Here is a 15882-nt window from a genome sequence, read left to right on the forward strand (position 1 = left end):
GCTTAAGGGGTTTATACCCAAGAGCATCCCCCCCTAATATCCCCTAAATTACATCAAAGTTTGTCAGTGGAACTGTACGTGGACATTGGGCCAACACCTTTTTATTCATGTACCTCAAAATAGTAAATTAAAGCTGTTATTTTGATAGGATTTGATGACGATTATGTACCACATAAATAAGCACCTGCCAGATTATGATATTGCAGCTATGGAGTATATTGATGTTAAAAATCAGACTGCATTCTTCACCTTGTACACAAGGTGGCACTGCTTTATTGTGAATGAAAATGGAAAAACTATAGTAGAATGACCTTTGAAAAAACTTAAGTTGTGTTTTGGTTGCCTATATAAATAATACAATAAATATATTTTAGTATTAGTTTCATTTGTCCCTCTAGGATACAGTGAATTAATTTGTCATTTGATAATCTTAGTACATTAAGGGGAGCAGACCCTTGTTATGTCGTCTTACATTTGACAGAGGGAGAAAACGATGCAGATATGGATCACATTAGGAAGTTGTTAACGTTGATATTTGTTATTGAACTTTTTTTTTATTAGAAACATCTTAACCCCTTTAAATATAATTTTATTCATGTCTATTGAGATGTTTTATCAGGTTTATGTAAGTAAGTTACATCTATTTTATGTTAAAATCAGTAATTTCCTGTTCTCAGGTACCCAACTTTTAGTATTATTCTGACCTAAAAATGCTGCAAATATATTGGTTAAATGATAGCGGTGCCACAAAGAGCAAATATATTACTAGTGCCACAAGGTGGCAGTGTAGCAATATCAAATACTGACGAAACATATCTGCCACAAAATAGTACTGTATATACAGTTTATATGTTTCCATAATGTATAGCAGTGTATACGAAGGTATAAATAACTTAGAAAATGCTACATAGAGCAACATTGTTTTAAGCATAACTTTAAAGAGGCTCTGTCACCACATTATAAGTGCCGTATCTTCTACATAATGTGATCGGCGCTGTAATGTAGATTACAGCAGTGGTTTTTATTTAGAAAAACTATACATTTTGACTAAGTTATGAGCAATTTTAGATTTATGCTAAGGACTTTCTTAATAGACAACTGGGCATGTTTTTACATTTTGACCAAGTGGGCGTTGTAAAGAGAAGTGTATGACGCTGACCAATCAGCGTCATACACTTCTCTCCATTTTCTCAGCACATAGTGATCTTACGAGATCACGCTGTAAATAACAGCACTGCGTGATCTCAATGTTCTGTGTGAGTAAGTCACACAGAAACGTTACCGAAGTGCCTTGATTGTGAATAGACACCGCGTCCCGGCTGGAGGCAAAGTCAATTCACTCTCAAGACACTTCAGTAAAGTAAATGTATGAGTAAGTGACAGCACATCGTGATTTCGCAAGATCACGCTGTGCTGAGTACATGAATGGAGAGAAGTGTATGACGCTGATTGATCAGCGTCATACACTTCCCTTTACAACGCACACTTGCTCAAAAGGTAAAAACAAGCCCAATTGGGCATTAAGAAAGTCATTAGCATAAATCTAAAATACTTATTTATGCACTTTACTCATTACTGCCCCCTATATTTCACCCCTATTATTATCACTTGCACATACATTATTCATTTATTATTTTTTACTACACATCCCATGCACCACATGTCACTCCCTTCAAGACTAGTGGGAGTGGCTATTATTATTTAAAGCACCTGCTCACTCTCCTTCATCAGCGTTTCTGACCTGTCTGTGTCCATTTGTAAGTATGGCCTTTTTCAGTGTTTTTGTATATATGTCCCCTTGTTTTTATCTGTTTGGTTTGTGTATCAGGAACATTTAGATCCAGTTAGGGAGTTAGGGACTCGCAAGACTGGGGATCCTTGTCGTGGATTGCGAGCTTGCGTTCTTTTGGCCAAAATGATTACTAATACCCCAGGTATTTTTCATTCTTACTTATATTTGCTTCTTTTGGACACAGCTGGGTTTTTGATGCTGGGAGAGTATGGTGTGTTGTTGTTTGGCATAGTAAGCAGGGTAGCCCGCTCTATGTATTATCAAGGCGTCACAAATAGGCTTCTACCTGGCTATACACGCTGCGCCTCATGACGTACACACTATCCCTCCATGTTTCACACACTGGCACCCCATTATTCATTTATTTTTATTTATGCACTTTACTCATTACTGCCCCCTATATTTCACCCCTATTATTATCACTTGCACATACACTATTGATTTATTATTTTTTATTACACATCCCATGCACCACACCCCACTCCCCTCAAGACTAGTGGGAGTGGCTGTTATAATTTAAAGCACCTGCTCACTCTCCTTCATCAGCGTTTCTGACCTGTCTGTGTCCATTTGTAAGTATGGCCTTTTTCTGTGTTTTGTTTTTTTTTTTAAATCTAAAATAGGACATAACTTGGTCAATATTGATTGTTTTTCTAAATAAAAAACACTGCTGTTATCTACATTACAGCACCGATCACATTATGTAGGAGATAGGGCACTTATAATGTGGTGACAGAGCCTCTTTAAAGCCAACAGTGTTGTATTACTAAGGCATTCTTGACTAGAAGCATTTCTTTTAGGGAAAAAAGGACTCCTTAATAAAGTACCATATGGCGACACATGGAATGTCTACATCTCTATAGTATGGAGCCACAGGGACTCCATGTGAATCCTTATAGAGGCATGTGTATGATACCTAACAGACAAACCTTCAGACCACCATCACACATATTGTCAATTTGTAAATTTAAAGTGTTATTTGATTTTTATTTCTTTATTTTATCTATTCATTTGTGTTATATAACATATAGGAAAATCAGCTACCCGGAATTAGGAAATCAGTTATTTTAAGATGAATGGTACATTTGTTCTCATGACATGAATGCCCTGAAGTGCATATATTACTCTTTGTAAGTGTTGGGTAGTTAGAGGAGATTTCTTGTGTCTGGTGTCAGGTGCTAGATCACACCAGTTGTCTCAATGTCACTAGGGTGTGCCCATAAAAAAGATTTGTATAGAAATTGTTTATACAGACAAACTTAAAGCGTACCTAACTTTTCATGTGACTTTTTAGAATAAGCTAAAAGGAGATTTTTGAAGCAGCACTAGTCCCGAGTATGGTGCGGTGCACGCTGTCAAGCCAGGCAAACCCACTCCAGCACGATGTATATCCAAAGAAGTAGTAGGACAACAGCACACGTCTTCAAATCAGCAAAGTGGTTTTATTGTCAAGACATCCACAAACGACAAGCAACGTTTCGACCCATAGTGAGTGAAGGGTCTTTGTCAAGCCTAACATTATGTCTAAAAACATCGTTATAAATGGGTGAATACAAATGATCACATGGCCCATTCCAACCAGTGAACATCGTGAATCTGGTCTCCCAGGTGAAGCATACATTAGTCTTAATGACATACATCAAATAGTTATATAATCTTCAAAAACGTGCAAAACTACAATGTGTAATACATCTTTAATACATCATCATCAATAATATATCAATCATTGTTATTACAATAGAAAAGTGAAGGAGGAAAGTTCACCACACTCCAGGTTCCAGCTACGATCACAGAGTTCTACTGTGCATGCTCAGCAATCAATCATCTCTGCTGTGCAAAAAAATAAAGACCAGCGTTCGATCAAAAATAGTGATCAAAGTATGTATAAATGTAAGACATCCTCAGTCATAACAGGAATCCATCATACTGCAGCTCCATATCTGTATATTTTGAGGCAAAATTAATTCAATAATTAAAAACGTCTTCACTCTGTATAAGTCACATGTGAACAGGGCAGACGGAGGGAGAAGGGATCAGGTTCATATTACTTCATGATATCAATCACTAGAAGTTAAATATAAGACATCCTCAGTCATAACAAGAATCCATCATACTGCAGCTCCATATCTGTATATTTTGAGGCAAAATTAATTCAATAATTAAAAACGCCTTCACTCTGTTTAAGTCACATGTGAACAGGGCAGACGGAGGGAGAAGGGATCAGGTTCATATTACTACATGATATCAATCCCTAGGAGTTAATGTCATCAAATACTATTTAGTGTTAAACCACCTACATAAATCGGATCACCGAAGTGATTCAAAAACTTTCTAGGGAATGCTTGTAACTTCTGTCCGACAAATCATGTTGGACAATAATACCGCACGAAACACAAGATTTATATAATGATGATAAAAAAACCTTCATTCCGTGATGTTAAGTCACATGTGAACAGGGCAGACGGAAGGAGAAGGGATCAGGTTCATATTACTACATGATATCAATCACTAAAAGTTAGTGTCATCAAATACTCTTTAGTGTTAATTCGCCTACATAAATCGAATCACTCAAAGTGATTAAAAGACTTTCTAGGGAATGCTCGTAATATCTGTCCAACAAAACATGTCGGACACCTATACCGCACAGAACACGAGATTTATATAATGATGATAGAGCATCAACCATAGCCCACCCAATCAAAAAACCACTATACTCAAAAACATTGCATAAAAAATACAGATGGATGCCAACATGAAAGGAACCGCTATAATCTTCGTTCTGATCATAAATCCGCTGGCGTGTGGTGAATAAACCTCCATCACGAACATGCTCAAATCTGTAAGAAATATTCCAAAAATATCAAGACCCTCAGGAATACAGGACGATGCAAAAAATAGATGCTATACAATGTGTCAGAAATCACCCATCAAGTGTACAATATTAAAAAAATGTTAAAAACAGCAATGGGATTTCAGAGTCCAGGAATTATCTTGTATTCTAGATTCAAACCTTTGGGGTATAGGGAATCTAACTCAAAGATCCAACGTAATTCTTTCTTTTTCAATAGCTTCTGTCTATCCCCTCCCCTCCTGAGTATCGGGACACAATCTATTACCCTAAATCTCAATTGATTTAACTGATGATTCTTTTCAATAAAATGCCTTGGTAATGGAAGTTCCATCATTTTCTTTCTGATTGTACTTTTATGCTTATTAATTCTCAATTTAATAGGCATAGTTGTCTCTCCTATGTAAATCAATGAACAAGGACATGTAATCATATATACAACGAAATCTGAATTGCACGTGAATCTGTGTCTGATATTAAAGACCCTCCCCGTATGTGGATGCTGAAAACTATTCCCTTTCACAATATTATTGCAATTGCAGCAATTCAGACAGGGAAAATTACCATTTTTGGGGGGGCAAAGTAGTAATTGTGTATTTTTCTTTCTACTACCCACGTCTGACTTAACCAGTGTGTCTCTGATATTCTTAGTCCTCCGATATGACATAATAGGTGGTATTCTCAACGTGTCAATCTCATTATGTCCCTTGGACACTATAGGCCAATTCTTTCGCAGAATATTACCTATGCGACCACTCAAATTGCCAAAAGTTGATATAAATGGTATACGTTCAACTTGTACACCCTTAATATTGGATTCCAAACTATTGTCTAGTCTATCCTTATGTTTCTGTACAAGTTTCCTAGGATAACCTCTCTTCGTAAATTTATTACACATCTGAGTCAACCTAATTTGTTTCTGTGTAGTATCTGACACAATCCTATCAACCCTCAGTAATTGACTCCATGGTAACGACTCAATCATGTGTCTAGGATGGTTACTACTATATAAAAGGAGATTATTTCTGTCTGTGGGTTTCACAAATAAATCTGTGGAAAATACTCCGTCTTTCCATTGTACCAAAGTGTCCAAAAATTGTAATTCTCGATCAGAACAAACCATGGTAAATTGAAGAGCTGGAATATGTGTGTTAAGTTCTAACAAAAACTGATCAAGACCCAACCTATCACCTTCCCATATGACAAAAATGTCATCAATAAATCTCCACCAGCAGCGGATGTGACCCATATGGGGAGAGGTGTAGACATACTCCTCCTCAAAGGTGGACATGAAGATGTTCGCGTACGTTGGGGCCACATTGGACCCCATCGCCGTCCCCCTTAGCTGTAAATAGAACTGGTCACCAAAGAGAAAATAATTCTTCCTTAGTACCAGCTCCAACAGCTGGAGGATGAAGCGTCCACACCCTGGGTCACATCCGGTGCTGGCGAGACATTTCTCTATTGCCCTTAAACCTCTATTGTGTTCAATGCTAGTATATAGAGATACAATATCAAATGATACAAGTAATACAGGACCAATATACAGATATGGAGCTGCAGTATGATGGATTCCTGTTATGACTGAGGATGTCTTACATTTATACATACTTTGATCACTATTTTTGATCGAACGCTGGTCTTTATTTTTTTGCACAGCAGAGATGATTGATTGCTGAGCATGCACAGTAGAACTCTGTGATCGTAGCTGGAACCTGGAGTGTGGTGAACTTTCCTCCTTCACTTTTCTATTGTAATAACAATGATTGATATATTATTGATGATGATGTATTAAAGATGTATTACACATTGTAGTTTTGCACGTTTTTGAAGATTATATAACTATTTGATGTATGTCATTAAGACTAATGTATGCTTCACCTGGGAGACCAGATTCACGATGTTCACTGGTTGGAATGGGCCATGTGATCATTTGTATTCACCCATTTATAACGATGTTTTTAGACATAATGTTAGGCTTGACAAAGACCCTTCACTCACTATGGGTCGAAACGTTGCTTGTCGTTTGTGGATGTCTTCACAATAAAACCACTTTGCTGATTTGAAGACGTGTGCTGTTGTCCTACTACTTCTTTGGATATACATCGTGCTGGAGTGGGTTTGCCTGGCTTGACAGCGTGCACCGCACCATACTCGGGACTAGTGCTGCTTCAAAAATCTCCTTTTTTCTGATATCAAACCACAGAGGCGTGCACTTTTGGAGAATGAATCCGAATCCGCCCAGTGCTATGGGCTTGATTTCCCGAGATACTACCGCACTTTCTAGTGCATCAACTTTACAAGGTATGTCAAAGACATTCGCATACAGCAATGAGGATGCGTTAAGGATTGTACAGAGTGCAACTTATGATTCAGCGTTTTTAAGTACTCCATCAATGGATGCCTTGAAGAGGCAATATGAAAGTGAAGCTAAAAGAAAGATTTCACTGGAGTTACATCTATCCACATTATTGGAGTACTACAAGGCACAGAGAATCCCCAGAGGCTTAAGATCACATTTACGCCCGAATCTGTTTCCTAATAATGAGTACTTCTGTACGAAGTTTGAATACATATCTAATAAATATGCCTTCGATTTAATACTTCTCAATGTGGAATATCTACAATCAGAAATTGCATTGATTGAAAATAAATTGAAGGAAGTTGAAGTGTCAATTGTCCAATCTTCCAATGAGCTAATCTTTGGTTCTCTAAAGGAGAAAATCTCCATGAATTTGGATAGAGTGAAGACCGAGATAGAGAGAACGAAAAGAGATAAATGGCATCGGGATTTGGAGGACTATCGCAATGGTAAAATCTACAATTGGCAAAATATGAATTCATATGGTCCTTCCCAGAGGCGGAGAAAACCGAGGAAATTGGGGAGTGGCAACCTGTTATACACTACCGGTGATTCTGATTCAACCGATGACGCCAATCATGCACCTTTTTTAGACAAAGGTCCACTTGGAAGTATGGACGGTCTAGGAGGGGTGGACGGAAACACCAACGGCAACGCAAGAGGCCGATTTCGTTCGAGATCGAGACCCCCAATGAGGAGGAACCCTCCAAGAACGAAAATATAGTGGTAAATATCTCATCTATAGACCTCACGAATGACCAACTTCAGGTGTTACAGAAGGGTCTTTCATTTTGTCTTGATACTGATGTTGATTGGTTCCAATTGGATCTTGATCTTAAAAGTTTTTTTAGACGTCTGAACCTTAAAGTAATGTTTTCCAAAGATAATGTTACTGTCTGTGAGAAAAGTGATTCTGATTGTATGTTTCAGTCTGGCAAATTGGGTCTTAGACCAACTAGCACATATATGCCTCCCTCTAGCCCGATTATTGATACGTTTTCAAAGATTGTGTTAGATGAGATTAAATCATTAAAAGAGAGTACTATACATGATACAAGGAGTAATTTGAATCTTACAAATAAGGAAAGGAAGGCTTTAAAGGAACTTATGAATAATAAGGAGATTACCATAAAGCAGGCCGATAAAGGTGGAGCCATGGTCATTTTGGACAGTAGTAAATATGAGTCAGAGATTTATAGTCAATTGGCAGATAGTGAGATATATCAATTGTTACCTAGAGACCCCAAGTTAGAGCTATTGAAAGAGATCAAAGGTATTATTGATGTTGCAGTGGAACAGGGTATTATTGACCAACAATTGGGGAAGTTTCTGAAGGTGGAGGAACCAATTACTCCGATATTATATACACTACCTAAGATTCACAAAAATCTCCATGCCCCCCCAGGCAGACCAATTGTGTCGGGGAGGGGTTCAATTTTTAATAATATTGCAATCTTCCTTGACAAAATCCTGAGAGAACATGTTTTGAAGGCCTCGTCTTACATTAAAGATACAACAGATTTTTTACATAAATTACAACTGATTGAGGCCAGTGGTCCTGTATTACTTGTATCATTTGATATTGTATCTCTATATACTAGCATTGAACACAATAGAGGTTTAAGGGCAATAGAGAAATGTCTCGCCAGCACCGGATGTGACCCAGGGTGTGGACGCTTCATCCTCCAGCTGTTGGAGCTGGTACTAAGGAAGAATTATTTTCTCTTTGGTGACCAGTTCTATTTACAGCTAAGGGGGACGGCGATGGGGTCCAATGTGGCCCCAACGTACGCGAACATCTTCATGTCCACCTTTGAGGAGGAGTATGTCTACACCTCTCCCCATATGGGTCACATCCGCTGCTGGTGGAGATTTATTGATGACATTTTTGTCATATGGGAAGGTGATAGGTTGGGTCTTGATCAGTTTTTGTTAGAACTTAACACACATATTCCAGCTCTTCAATTTACCATGGTTTGTTCTGATCGAGAATTACAATTTTTGGACACTTTGGTACAATGGAAAGACGGAGTATTTTCCACAGATTTATTTGTGAAACCCACAGACAGAAATAATCTCCTTTTATATAGTAGTAACCATCCTAGACACATGATTGAGTCGTTACCATGGAGTCAATTATTGAGGGTTGATAGGATTGTGTCAGATACTACACAGAAACAAATTAGGTTGACTCAGATGTGTAATAAATTTACGAAGAGAGGTTATCCTAGGAAACTTGTACAGAAACATAAGGATAGACTAGACAATAGTTTGGAATCCAATATTAAGGGTGTACAAGTTGAACGTATACCATTTATATCAACTTTTGGCAATTTGAGTGGTCGCATAGGTAATATTCTGCGAAAGAATTGGCCTATAGTGTCCAAGGGACATAATGAGATTGACACGTTGAGAATACCACCTATTATGTCATATCGGAGGACTAAGAATATCAGAGACACACTGGTTAAGTCAGACGTGGGTAGTAGAAAGAAAAATACACAATTACTACTTTGCCCCCCCAAAAATGGTAATTTTCCCTGTCTGAATTGCTGCAATTGCAATAATATTGTGAAAGGGAATAGTTTTCAGCATCCACATACGGGGAGGGTCTTTAATATCAGACACAGATTCACGTGCAATTCAGATTTCGTTGTATATATGATTACATGTCCTTGTTCATTGATTTACATAGGAGAGACAACTATGCCTATTAAATTGAGAATTAATAAGCATAAAAGTACAATCAGAAAGAAAATGATGGAACTTCCATTACCAAGGCATTTTATTGAAAAGAATCATCAGTTAAATCAATTGAGATTTAGGGTAATAGATTGTGTCCCGATACTCAGGAGGGGAGGGGATAGACAGAAGCTATTGAAAAAGAAAGAATTACGTTAGATCTTTGAGTTAGATTCCCTATACCCCAAAGGTTTGAATCTAGAATACAAGATAATTCCTGGACTCTGAAATCCCATTGCTGTTTTTAACATTTTTTTAATATTGTACACTTGATGAGTGATTTCTGACACATTGTATAGCATCTATTTTTTGCATCGTCTTGTATTCCTGAGGGTCTTGATATTTTTGGAATATTTCTTACAGATTTGAGCATGTTCGTGATGGAGGTTTATTCACCACACGCCAGCGGATTTATGATCAGAACGAAGATTATAGCGGTTCCTTTCATGTTGGCATCCATCTGTATTTTTTATGCAATGTTTTTGAGTATAGTGGTTTTTTGATTGGGTGGGCTATGGTTGATGCTCTATCATCTTTATATAAATCTCGTGTTCTGTGCGGTATAGGTGTCCGACATGTTTTGTTGGACAGATATTACGAGCATTCCCTAGAAAGTCTTTTAATCACTTTGAGTGATTCGATTTATGTAGGCGAATTAACACTAAAGAGTATTTGATGACACTAACTTTTAGTGATTGATATCATGTAGTAATATGAACCTGATCCCTTCTCCTTCCGTCTGCCCTGTTCACATGTGACTTAACATCACGGAATGAAGGTTTTTTTATCATCATTATATAAATCTCGTGTTTCGTGCGGTATTATTGTCCAACATGATTTGTCGGACAGAAGTTACAAGCATTCCCTAGAAAGTTTTTGAATCACTTCGGTGATCCGATTTATGTAGGTGGTTTAACACTAAATAGTATTTGATGACATTAACTCCTAGGGATTGATATCATGTAGTAATATGAACCTGATCCCTTCTCCCTCCGTCTGCCCTGTTCACATGTGACTTAAACAGAGTGAAGGCGTTTTTAATTATTGAATTAATTTTGCCTCAAAATATACAGATATGGAGCTGCAGTATGATGGATTCTTGTTATGACTGAGGATGTCTTATATTTAACTTCTAGTGATTGATATCATGAAGTAATATGAACCTGATCCCTTCTCCCTCCGTCTGCCCTGTTCACATGTGACTTATACAGAGTGAAGACGTTTTTAATTATTGAATTAATTTTGCCTCAAAATATACAGATATGGAGCTGCAGTATGATGGATTCCTGTTATGACTGAGGATGTCTTACATTTATACATACTTTGATCACTATTTTTGATCGAACGCTGGTCTTTATTTTTTTGCACAGCAGAGATGATTGATTGCTGAGCATGCACAGTAGAACTCTGTGATCGTAGCTGGAACCTGGAGTGTGGTGAACTTTCCTCCTTCACTTTTCTATTGTAATAACAATGATTGATATATTATTGATGATGATGTATTAAAGATGTATTACACATTGTAGTTTTGCACGTTTTTGAAGATTATATAACTATTTGATGTATGTCATTAAGACTAATGTATGCTTCACCTGGGAGACCAGATTCACGATGTTCACTGGTTGGAATGGGCCATGTGATCATTTGTATTCACCCATTTATAACGATGTTTTTAGACATAATGTTAGGCTTGACAAAGACCCTTCACTCACTATGGGTCGAAACGTTGCTTGTCGTTTGTGGATGTCTTGACAATAAAACCACTTTGCTGATTTGAAGACGTGTGCTGTTGTCCTACTACTTTTTTTAGAATAAGCTGTCATATGTGTGTACATGAGGGATAACACTGTTTTTGGCCATTATATTACTTGTATTCTGCATTGTTTAGCAGTTATTGCCTCTGCAGGATGTATCTGTAATTCTGAGTTTTCTTATAGCTAGTGGGTGGAGCCGAACTGCTATCATGTCTTCTATACACAACACACAGAGAAGAGGAGAATCCTGCTCTCCTATCTCTATCTGTCACAAAAGTTTGGGGTCACCCAGACAATTTTGTGTTTTCCATGAAAACTCACACTTATATTTATCAAATGACTTGCAAAATGACTAGAAAATATAGTCAAGACATTGACAAGGTTAGAAATAATGATTTTTTTATTTCAAATAATAATTTTCTCCTTCAAACTTTGCTTTCGTCAAAGAATGCTCCATTTGCAGCAATTACAGCATTGCAGACCTTTGGCATTCTAGCTGTTAATTTGCTGAGGTAATCGTGAGAAATTTCACCCCATGCTTCCAGAAGGCCCTCCCACAAGTTGGATTGGCTTGATGGGCACTTCTTGCGTACCATACGGTCAAGCTGCTCCCACAACAGCTCTATGGGGTTGAGATCTGGTGACTGCGCTGGCCACTCCATTACAGATAGAATACCAGCTGCCTGCTTCTTCCCTAAATAGTTCTTGCATAATTTGGAGGTGTGCTTTGGGTCATTGTCCTGTTGTAGGATGAAATTGGCTCCAATCAAGCGCTGTCCACAGGGTATGGCGTGGCGTTGCAAAATGGAGTGATAGCCTTCCTTATTCAAAATCCCTTTTACCTTGTACAAATCTCCCACTTTACCAGCACCAAAGCAACCCCAGACCATCACATTACCTCCACCATGCTTCACAGATGGCGTCAGGCACTCTTCCAGCATCTTTTCAGTTGTTCTGCGTCTCACAAATGTTCTTCTGTGTGATCCAAACACCTCAAACTTCGATTCGTCTGTCCATAACTCTTTTTTCCAATCTTCCTCTGTCCAATGTCTGTGTGCTTTTGCCCATATTAATCTTTTCCTTTTATTAGCCAGTCTCAGATATGGCTTTTTCTTTGCCACTCCGCCCTGAAGGCCAGCATCCCGGAGTCGCCTCTTCACTGTAGACGTTGACACTGGCGTTTTGCCGGTACTATTTAATGAAGCTGCCAGTTGAGGACCTGTGAGGCGTCTATTTCTCAAACTAGAGTGTAAAGGATCTGCCAGGCACAGCTTCGGGGTTAACTCCCTTAATTAATCAGTCAGCACCTGAATCTACATACCTGAGACTGACTCCAGCTTCCACCACTCAGGCTGGCAGGCTTAGGAGTGGGAGAGCCTATCGCAGCCTGGCCAGACTCAGCTAGCTCCCGCCCTCTGTCTATTTATACCTGCATTTCCTGTTCCTCCTTGCTTGTTATTCTTTTTTGTGTGGTTTCCTGGCCCAGCTACAGCTCCTTCTATTTTGTTCCTGCTCCATACAGACCCTGGATTACTGACTACTCTTCTGCTCTTCGTTTGGTACCTCGCACACTCCTGGCTTGACTCGGCTCGTTCACCACTCTGGTTGCTCACGGTTTTGCCGTGGGCAACTGCCCCTTTCCCTTGCTTGTATTCCCTTGTATGTTTGTCGTGCACTTACTGAGTGCAGGGACCGCCGCCCAGTTGTACCCCGTCGCCTAGGGCGGGTCGTTGCAAGTAGGCAGGGACAGAGTGGCGGGTAGATTAGGGCTCACTTGTCCGTTTCCCTACCCCCCGGTCACTACATAATAACAAGCCCATACCTAGTCTACCCTGGTCCCTGACACCACTATGGACCCCCGTGAGACCCTGGCTCAGCAAATGCAGGGTCTCTCCCTACAGGTCCAGGCCCTGGCTCAGAGGGTCAACCAGCCTGATGCTACCTTGGTAGTTCCCCTCACCGCACCTCTTGAACCCCACCTCAAGTTGCCCGACCGGTTCTCAGGGGACCGGAGGGCTTTTCTCTCCTTTCGGGAGAGTTGTAGGCTTTACTTTCGTTTAAAGCCTCATTCCTCAGGTTCTGAGAGCCAGCAGGTGGGTATAATTATGTCCCGGCTACAGGAAGGGCCCCAAGAGTGGGCCTTCCCCTTGGCTCCTGACGCCCCTGAACTTTCCTCCGTTGATTGTTTCTTTTCTGCTCTCGGACTTATTTATGACGAGACTGACAGGACTGCCTTTGCCGAGAGTCAGCTGGTGACCTTACGTCAGGGTAAGAGACCTGTTGAGGAGTATTGCTCTGACTTTAGGAAGTGGTGCGTAGCTTCTCGGTGGAATGACCCTGCCTTAAGGTGCCAGTTTAGGTTGGGTCTGTCGAATGCCCTGAAAGACCTGCTAGTTAGCTATCCCTCTTCTGACTCCCTAGACCAGGCTATGGCTTTAGCGGTAAAGCTTGACCGACGTCTCAGGGAACGACAACATGAACGTTTATGTGTTTTCTCCTCCGACTCCCCCATGATGCCTCCCGAAGTTCCGTTGCTTCGTTCCTCCAGGAAAGACTCAGAGATACCTATGCAACTCGGGGCCTCCGTGTCCCCCCAACAACGTAGAGAATTCCGCAGGAAGAATGGTCTCTGCTTCTACTGTGGGGATGACAAGCATCAAGTGAACAACTGTCCTAAGCGTAAGAATGCAGCCAGAGAACTTCCGCGCCTAAGTGATCATCGGGGAGGTCACTTGGGCGCACAGGTATTTCCAGTAAATAGGAAACGTACTAAGATCTTGCTTCCCTTTCAGGTCTCTTTTGGTGGTAGGTCTGCTACCGGCAGTGCCTTCGTGGATTCAGGGTCCTCTACTAATATTAGGTCTGTGGAATTTGCTATGTCTCTTGCTATGCCTCTGATTGATTTGCCTAAACTTGTCCCGGTAGTGGGTATCGACTCCACTCCTCTTGCTAATGGTTATTTTACACAGCATACCCCTGTTTTTGAACTCCTTGTTGGCTCCATGCATTTGGAGCAATGCTCTGTACTGTTGATGCAGGGATTATCGTACGATTTGGTTCTAGGCCTTCCCTGGTTGCAGTTGCATAATCCCACGTTTGACTGGAATACTGGGGAGCTAACCAAATGGGGTAATGAATGTTGTACGTCATGTTTTTCTGTTAATTCTATTTCTCCCCCTGAGGAGGCGAATACGCTACCCGAGTTTGTTCAGGACTTCGCTGATGTTTTCTCTAGGGAGGCCTCCGAAGTGTTACCTCCTCATAGAGAATACGATTGCACTATCGAATTGGTACCAGGAGCTAAGCTTCCTAAGGGTAGGATATTTTATCTTTCTTGTCCCGAACGTGAAGCCATGAGAGAGTATATACAGGAATCCCTGGCCAAGGGTTACATTCGTCCCTCTTCTTCTCCGGTAGGTGCTGGCTTCTTCTTCGTAGGAAAGAAGGATGGTGGTCTTAGGCCATGCATTGACTACCGTAGCCTGAATAAGGTCACGGTAAGGAACCAGTATCCCCTTCCTTTGATTCCTGATCTCTTTAATCAGGTTCAGGGGGCCCAATGGTTCTCTAAATTGGATCTACGGGGGGCGTATAACCTTATTCGCATCAAAGAGGGGGATGAGTGGAAGACTGCGTTTAACACGCCCGAAGGCCATTTCGAATACCTCGTCATGCCCTTTGGGTTGTGTAATGCCCCTGCGGTCTTCCAAAATTTCATAAATGAGATTTTGAGAAATTACCTGGGGATATTTCTTGTAGTGTACCTTGATGACATACTGGTGTTTTCCAAGGACTGGTCCTCCCACATTGAGCATGTCAGGAAGGTGCTCCAGGTCCTTCGGGAAAACAAACTGTTTGCCAAAACCGAAAAATGTGTGTTTGGGGTACAGGAGATACCATTTTTGGGTCAAATCCTCACTCCTCATGAATTCCGCATGGACCCCGCCAAGGTTCAGGCTGTGGCGGAATGGGTCCAACCTGCCTCCCTGAAGGCATTACAGTGTTTTTTGGGGTTCGCTAATTATTACAGGAGATTTATTGCTAACTTCTCGGTCATCGCTAAGCCTCTTACGGACCTCACTCGCAAAGGTGCTGATCTCCTCCACTGGCCTCCTGAGGCTGTCCAGGCTTTTGAGGTCCTTAAGAAGTGCTTTATCTCGGCCCCGGTGCTGGTTCAGCCCAACCAAATGGAGCCATTTATCGTGGAAGTTGACGCATCTGAGGTGGGAGTGGGGGCTGTCTTGTCCCAGGGTACCAGGTCCCTCACCCATCTCCGCCCCTGTGCCTACTTCTCCAGGAAGTTTTCGCCAACTGAGAGTAATTATGATATTGGCAACCGCGAACTCTTAGCCATTAAATGGGCATTTGAAGAGTGGCGCCACTT

The 15882-nt window shown here is 40.5% G+C and overlaps 1 protein-coding gene across 1 annotated transcript in view; it reads right to left on the reverse strand.

Annotated features, from left to right (window-relative positions):
* Nucleotides 1-15882, reverse strand: part of LOC142742671 (pinopsin-like) — a 303151-nt gene that overhangs the window by 38490 nt on the left and 248779 nt on the right. The window lies entirely within an intron of this gene.

This window comes from Rhinoderma darwinii, chromosome 2 (genome assembly GCF_050947455.1).
Source record: "Rhinoderma darwinii isolate aRhiDar2 chromosome 2, aRhiDar2.hap1, whole genome shotgun sequence".
In the NCBI taxonomy this organism is placed as follows: Eukaryota; Metazoa; Chordata; class Amphibia; order Anura; family Rhinodermatidae; genus Rhinoderma; species Rhinoderma darwinii.